The 8,567-nt window shown below is 42.4% G+C and overlaps 1 pseudogene; it reads right to left on the minus strand.

The window, feature by feature from the left end:
• Window positions 1-7,612: 7,612 nt before the first annotated feature.
• Window positions 7,613-8,364, minus strand: LOC103118660 (ubiquitin carboxyl-terminal hydrolase isozyme L3-like; annotated as a pseudogene).
• Between the last annotated feature and the right edge of the window lie 203 nt (window positions 8,365-8,567).

Here is an 8,567-nt window from a genome sequence, read left to right on the forward strand (position 1 = left end):
GCTTTTGTTTTCTGCTTTGTTTTGGTTTTTTCCCACTGCTTGGTAATGCTCCTGTGCTCTTTAGTTAAGACTCTGCCTCCCCTCATGTTGCCCTCTCCCACTCCCCCCCACAATCAAAAAACACAAGCCCTGGGGAAAAGCGGTAACAGTGCTCTTTAAAAGTGCTGCAGGCACTGAGGGCTCCACATATTTCCTAACAACAGCTCATTACCGGAGACACTGCTTGTTTTAGACCAAACTTAACCATCTTCCCACACAAACCTTCTGTTACCACTGTTTATTGAGAGGGTTTTCCCCCCTCCTTGTTGCTGATTTTGAAGCCAACTACAGATGCCTCAGCTAATTTCACTAGTCTGTATAGCAAAGCAGTTCAGAAGAACCATCTTTAAGCCTTTGTTTCTCTCCAGTAGGGGCTGTCCACACTGACCAGTGGCAATCAGTTCAGACCCTGCAGCAGTTGTAAACCCCCCCCCCTCCAACTCTCACCCTTCCTGGGTACCCTGCTGAGGCCCCTGATTACCTACAGTCCAGCCAGCCTAGGAAACAAGATTTTCCCATAAGGACCCCACAGGGACAGAGACCTCTGGAGTGTGAAGATGAGAAACACTGTTCTCAGGAGAAGGGGGGAAAAAAGTGGGGGTCAGGTGATGGTGCACCTGGTTAAATACAAACATTATAGTGTGCAAGGACCCAGGTTCAAGCCCCTGCTCCCCCCTTCCCCCCTGCAGGAGGAAAGCTTCATAAGTAGTGAAGTAAGTTTGAAGGTGTCACTCTTGTCTCTTTTCCTCGATCTTCTCCCCTCTCAATTTCTGTCTATCCAATAACAGATAAAAAGATGTTTAAAAAAATAATTTTACTCAAAGCGCAAGGATCCTTGTTCAAGCCCCTGGCTCCCCACCTGCAGGGGAGACGCTTCACAAGCGGTGAAGCAGATCTGCAGGTGTCTATCTCTGTCTTCTCCACCTCTCTTCATTTCTCTCTATCCTATCCAATGATGACGACATCAATAACAGCAATAATAACTACAACAAGGGCACCACAAGGGAATGAAAAATATTTTTAAAAATAATTTTTTTAAAGTCCTTAAAAAAAAATAGCAGTGGCTCATTTGTGTTTGGGAACAGAAGGGGGGTGGGATGTGAAGGGTGTTACCCAGATGGAGCATATAACACCTGTGTAGTTTATTTAGATTTCCTCATAGTTCAGGGAATGCTTCCCACTAAGCCACTGAAGTGTTTTTGAGTCTCCATGCCTGGGTATCTTGGAGCATAAATAGCTCTAAAATTTGTCCACAGCCAATGGACCACTTAGCAGGTCAGCAACAGGAAATAAGGTAAGTTTGAATTTGAAAACAGTGATTTCTTATTTGTAAGTGGTTTTTAAATATGTTCTTTGAGGAGAAGGGAAAAGAGAAGAACTCTGTGCACTTCCAGCTGGATCTTGTAGTCTCTTTAAGGAAATTTGGTCAGTGTCCTGCATTTAGACTTCAGTGACAGAAGATGCACACAGATGATACTTTTTTTTTTCTCCCATTAGTGAGAAACCAGAAGGGGATAGTGAGGGTGTAGAGAGAAGTCGGGGTTTTTTTGTTTGTTTGTTTTTGTTTTTTTCTGAACTGACTTCACTAGTTTGAATCAAAATCAATTTGATTTTAGACTGTTGTGCCACTTACAGTGTCTTCCAAACTGGTAAGTCACTGGGTCTTACAAATAACTGGCCGCAATTTCAGGAAGACTTCAGCTGTCCTTGAGAGAGTAGATGGGTTCTATAAAAGCAAGGTAGTTCAAAAGTATTGTAAGGAAATACGTTATTAAAAATAGTAGCTTTTTACTTAGATGCTAATGATAAGTTCTATTTTTTTTCTTATACTCTAAAATAAATCATCACTAAAGCTGTTAAGTGTATTTGTAACTTAATAAGGTTCAAATCACTTCCAATAGTATACTGGTCTAATAAAATAAGTAGCCTTTATTAATGGAAGCTAGGGCTGCCTCTAGAACTGCTCTTTATTATTGGGGGCAGTAATGTTTTGATAAAAATCTCACTTGTTAGTATTCCCTGAAGAAAACAAATTACATGACCTCATTATGAACAAATGCCAAATCAGTAAATGTGACTATAATTCCTATAGGAACTGGCTTAGTAGAAATCGTTAGTTTTAAGATGATAGAAGTGACTTTGAATCATAGCATAAAAGATTCTTACCTCACTTAGAAAGCATATCAAAACACATGAAGTAGCATTTATTAACTGTAGGAAAATATAAGGAAATTTTTCTTGGGGGGGATTTTTTTTTTTTAATGAGAGAGATACCAGAGCTTGCTCCACTCTGGTTTATGATGGTGCTAGGGGTTACACCTAGGACCTCAGAACTTCAGGTGTGAAAATCTTTTGCATAGCTATCATGCTGTCTCCCCAGCCTGGAGAGAATTTTTTTAACTGCAATCTATATACTGGGTTCCAAACACCCACTCAACCACAGAACACCATATCTGCTTTAAGTGTGAGAAGAATTGGTATTATGGACTGAAAATAACAGGTCTAAATGAAGGTTCACTGCATCTCTAACTTGTGTTAAGGACTTTACTTGCATTAGTTCCTTTAGCTTCATAACAGTCCCATGAGGTAAATTTTTCTTCCAAGCAACCTCAAAACAGGAAAGGATGACAGTTTCCTGTTCTGTTGAAAAGATTTTTCCCTCCTCAGGAAAAGCCCTTTAACTCTTTAGGGGGGTATGTCTCTGAAAATGAGATTTACATTGTTTCTTTCTGCCCACAGAGTACTAGACAAGGCTTCTCATCTACGCCAGATATCCTACTGATACCTTCAGGTGGTGGGTGACTCACTGGACACCCCATGGAGAAAACAGACTCCATTCCAGTCAGCAGCTAAGCCTTGAACCCCTGGGTTCTGAAAATACATGTAGAAGTTAACCCCAGGAATGGAGTGTTAGTGATTTTTTCAAACAAAATTCCACCTGGAGCCAGGTAGTGGCACAGCCAGTTGAGTATACATGTTACCATGCACAAGGACCTGGGTTCAAATCCTCAATCCCCCACCTGCAAGGGGAAAAGCTTCACAGGCAGGGAAGCAGTGCTGCAGGTGTCTCTATCTCCCCCCTCCTCAATTTCTCTGTCTATCCAATAAATAAAAACTAAAAAAAAAAATTCCATCAAGACTCTAAAAATTTTTTTTTTTACTTTATTTTGTTGCAAACAGGGTTATATCTCTGGGGCATGTCCACTGCTCCCAGCTATCATTTTATTTTTCCTTTTTAGTTTGTTTTGTTTTCCCCATTTTACCTGACAGATCATAGAGAAAGTACGAGGAGAAAGGAAGATAGAGAAAGAAAGCTAGGGAGACAGCATGATGGCTATGCAAAAGACTATCATACCTGAGGCTCTGAGGTCCCAGGTTCAATCCCCAGTAGCACCATAAACCAGTGCTCTGATGCAATGATGTAAAAGTAAAAGTCCCAAGTTTTATCCTCAGCATCTTATGTGCTAGAATGATGTGTTGGTCTTCTTTCTCAAATGTTAAAAAAAAAACTAATAAGATAAAGACACCTGCATCCTGGTTTCACTGCTTATGAAGCTACCCTCTCTGCAGATAGGAACCGGGGTCTTCGGCATAAGGATCCCGGTTCGAACCCCGGCTCCCCACCTGCAGGGGAGTCGCTTCACAGGCGGTGAAGCAGGTCTGCAGGTGTCTATCTTTCTCTCCTCCTCTCTGTCTTCCCCTCCCTCTCTCCATTTCTCTCTGTCCTATCCAACAACGACAACAACAATAAAACAGCAAGGGCAACAAAAGGGAATAAAAAAAAAAAAAAGGAACTCGGGTCTTGAGCCCCGGTCCTTGCACATGGTAGTATGTATAGATGTACTCTTAAAAACAGCCTTAGTGGGGGTCGGGCGGTGGCGCAGTGGGTTAAGCGCATGTGGCGCAAAGCGCAGGAACCGGCTTAAGGATCCCGGTTCGAGCCCCCGGCTCCCCACCTGCAGGGGAGTCGCTTCACAGGCGGTGAAGCAGGTCTGCAGGTGTCTATCTTTCTCTCCTCCTCTCTGTCTTCCCCTCCTCTCTCCATTTCTCTCTGTCCTATCCAACAACGAATTGCATCAACAAGGGCAATAATAATAACCACAACGAAGCTACAACAAGGGCAACAAAAGGGGGGAAAAAATGGCCTCCAGGAGCGGTGGATTCATGGTGCAGGCACGGAGCCCAGCAATAACGGGGGGGACAGCCTTAGTGTGGTCCAGGAGGTGGCACAGTGGATAAAGCATGGGACTCTCAAGCATGAGGTCCTGAGTTCAATGCCTGGCAGCACATGTACCAGGGTGATGTCTGGTTCTTTCTCTCTCCTCCTATGTTTCTCATTAATAAATAAAATATTTGTAAAAGCCTTAGAGACAGTCTGGGAGTATGGATCGATCTGCCAATACCCATGTTAAGCGGGAAAGCAATTACAGGAGCTGGACTTTACACATTCTGCACCCCATAATGATCCTGGGTCCATACTCCAGTGGGATAAAGAATAGGAAAGTTGGGTGGTAGCGCAGCAGGTTAAGCGCACATGGCGCAAACCGCAAGGAGCGGCTTCAGGACCCGGTTTCCAGCCCCGGCTCCCCACCTGCAGGGGAGTGACTCGCTCCACAGGCGGTGAAGCAGGTCTGCAGGTGTCTTTCTCTCCCCCTCTCTGCCTTCCCCGCCTCTCTCCATTTCTCTCTGCCCTATCGAATAACAACGACACCAATAATAACTACAACAAAACAACAAGGGCAACAAAGGAGAATAAATAAATATTAAAAAGAATTTAAAATTTTTAAAAATAGGAAAGCTATCAAGGTTCTAGTGATGGGAATTGTGTGTAAATGTACCCCTCTTATCCTATAGTCATGTCAATATTTCCATTTTATAAATACAATTTTTTTTAAAAAGCCTTAGTGGACCTAGTTGAGTGCACATTACAATGCATAAGAACCTGGGTTCAGGGGGCCGGGTGGTGGTGCACCTGGTTGAGCGCATGTATTACAATGTGCAAGAATCCGGGTTCGAGCCCCTGGTCCCCACCTTTAGGGGGAGAGCTTTGTGAGTGGTGAAGCAGTGCTGCAGATGCCTCTCTATCTCCCTTTCTTTTCTTTTTTTAATAACATTTTAATTTTTTTTATTTTTATTTATTTCCTCTTGTTACCCTTGTTTTACTGTTGTAGTTGTTGTTATTGATGTCGTTGTTGGATAGGACAGAGAGAAATGGAGAGATGAGGGGAAGACAGAAAGGGGGAGAGAAAGATACCTGTAGACCTGCTTCACCGCCTGTGAAGCGACTCCCCTGTAGGTGGGGAGCCGGGGGCTGGAACCTGGAGGGATCCTTACTCTGGTCCTCACGCTTTGCACCACCCGCGTTTAACCCGCTGCGTTTAACCCGCTGCGCTACCGCCCGACTCCCCTATCTCCCCGTTCTCTCTTGATTTCTCGCTATCTCTATCCAATAAATAAATTTTAAAAAGAAAATTTTTTTTAATTCCCCTCCCCTCTCCATTTCTCTCTGTCCTATTCAACAACATCAATAACTACAACGATAAAACAAGAGCAACAAAAAGGATTATGTAAATATTTAAAGTAAATAAAAAGATTTTTAAAAATTTAAAATAAAAGAACCTGGGTTCAAGCCCCAGTCCCCACCCACAGAAGGGAAGTTTCACAAGTGATAAAGCAGTGTTGCAGGTGTTTCTCTTTCTCCCTCTGAATTCCCCCCTTCCCTCTCAATTTTTCTGTTTCTAATCAATAAATAAATGAAGTAGAAAAAAGGCAAGGGGGAGTCGGGCGGTGGCGCAGACGGTTAAGCGCACATGGCGCAAAGAGCAAGGACGGGCATAAGGATGCTGGTTAGAGCCCCCGGCTCCCCACCTGCAGGGGAGTCGCTTCACAAGTGGTGAAGCAGGTCTGCAGGTGTCTATCTTTGTCTCCCCCTCTCTGTCTTCCCCTCCTCTCTCCATTTCTCTCTGTCCTATCCAACAATGACGACCACATCAGTAACAACAAGAACTACAACGTTAAAACAACAATGGCAACAAAAGGTACAATAAATTAAAAAAAAGAAAGAAAGAAAAAAGGCAAGAGGGCCAGCAAGATAGTTCACTTGGATAGTACGGTTGCTATGTTATGGGCACAACCCAGGTTTGATCCTGGCCCTCACCCGGAGGGAATCTTTGCTGTGGCATTTTTATCCCTGTCTGTGTCTTTCCATTTGAAAAAGCTTGGGACAATAAAGTCACAGTGACAACCCCCCTCCCTACCACGCCCCCTGCTCCCCCCCACACATACATAAATATGACCCTGTACACACACCACACTCTTGCAACCAGAGCAGTTTTAATTTCACATGGTCTAGCTTACAAACTGCTTACACCTTAATGGCAGCTTATGTTTATCCAGGGCCTTTGCTCCCTATTCCAACCACTTTCTCTGAATTAACCCTCACACCATCGCTTCAAAGTAAGTGCCTCATATCATTTCAAGACTAGTAGTACCATTCCTGTCTAGAAGACACTCCCCCATAGCAACCCTACATAGTCTCCTAGTCTGGTGGACTAAGCAGAGCTAGTGCTGTCACTTCCCATGAAACACTGAATGGGATCTGAACTTCTTAGGTTAGCATCCCACACCCTATCTGTTTAGCCAACTTGTCTGTTATTTCCAGATATACTCTGGAACCCTGGTTGCTCTCCCAGCTTCTCTCTGTTCTTGTGTGAATGATTTGCTCTACCTTGAATATTGACTGTTCATCCTTCTCTTTTCCGATCACCCTTCTCTAATCTTTGTCCTCCAGGAAAAAGTTATTTTCCAGGCTTTGCAAAAGTAATTTCTATGACACTTCCCATGAGTCCCCTTGAAAATTATTCATACCACTCTTACTGCTTACATTTCAGTTTGAGCTTAGCTACAACATTTGTCACTGCATTGTAATTTTACATGTACCATCCATTCACACACCATGCCCCCTACTAGACAGTAAGAACCTCAAAAGTAGAAACTGTGTTTTAATTGTCTCTGAGTGGTCCTGAGTTCATTCATCCTGATCCACAGTCAATAAATACTGCTAATTGGAAAAACAATAAATGCAGATCCACTGTTAAATCTTTTTTTCACTGTTAAATATTTATCCACTGTTATAGACAGATTCTTTTATTTCACAAAGACCTTTCTTAATAAGTGTGACTATCCAACAGTCTTGTAAAGTGTCCTCTTCCAGCTGAGGTCATCTAGGTGTTTCTGAAATTGCCCAGTAAGTGAGAATTCTAAGGTAAGTACAGGTTCTCCTTCCTAACCCAAATGAAAGACTTTTTGTCTAATGGTAATGTTGGCCACAGTTTTTATTTCAGTAAGCAGAGATCAAAATGATTTCTAGTAGAGAAAAGTGAGTGTCTGACTCAAACAAAAATGTCAGCAGACAAGGTACTTGGGAAGCAGAACAAACTGACTTGTCACACTCCTTATTAAGTATAACAGTCCTAATGAGAAGAAAGGTGAATGTTGTTGTTGTTGTTGTTAATTTTTTTAACTCACATGAAGTTTAATCAGTCACATTAATGAAAATATCAAAAAAATTTGCATTCGTGTATGGCAGCAGAAATTTAATTGTTATGTTGCCAATAGTACAGTATTTGGTGTTCCCATTATTGACAAGCTGCTGTGAAAAGAGCAATCACATTAAATCTTAGTTCATCAGGGTCACGTTCCATAAACTCCTTGCAAACTTCTATGGCATCCTCTAATAAAGTGTCATCACTAGTTTCTCCATGGTTAATTGGAAATGGTTTGCACCCATCTAATTCATACAGATGCCCATCTACATGAACTAGTGCAATAAAATTAAGATCTACTTTTTCATCTATACTTGGTGCCTCAGTCTGACCTTCATGGGCACTGGTCTTATGAGTTACCCGAATAGCATCATAGTTCTCCAAGTATCTGGCTCGTTCTTCAGGGCTCATTGACACAGATTCTTCAAGGAATTTTTTCAAGGTTGAGCCTGACTCAAAGTTCATCTTGTCTTTATTGTTAGGCAATAGCATAGATCAATCCAATTGTCCCACAGGCATTGCTGATTGTTAATTTCATGAAGTATACTGATGATGTAACCTCCTGTCCCTGAGATTTTATTTTTCCCTCCTGTTCTGAATACTTCATACTTTTCTGTAGTAGGGAAGAGAAGTAACAATGCACACACTGGTCTTGATACCATGCTGAGGAGTTCAGGATCCATTCCATATACATCAGCAAACTGTTAGGATGTAAACCTAATTGTTTGAGAAACTGGTTAGTGACATCGGGATTGGCCTCCAGTGGCAGCCAGCACTAACCCTCCACGGCTGCAGCCCGGCCCCTCTCCAGCTCTGTTGTTGTTCATTTCTTTTGAGGCACTTGTTCTAGAGGAGGGCATCCTTTCAGTGCAGTTTTGGCACAATCTAAAACAGATGGTTACTTGTTACTTGTTGCTTCATCTAATACTAAAATGGCTAGCAATTGATTAAGTACCAGAAATTGCTTTGGATGCTATTTAAACT

This window comes from Erinaceus europaeus, chromosome 10 (assembly GCF_950295315.1).
Source record: "Erinaceus europaeus chromosome 10, mEriEur2.1, whole genome shotgun sequence".
Taxonomy (NCBI): Eukaryota; Metazoa; Chordata; class Mammalia; order Eulipotyphla; family Erinaceidae; genus Erinaceus; species Erinaceus europaeus.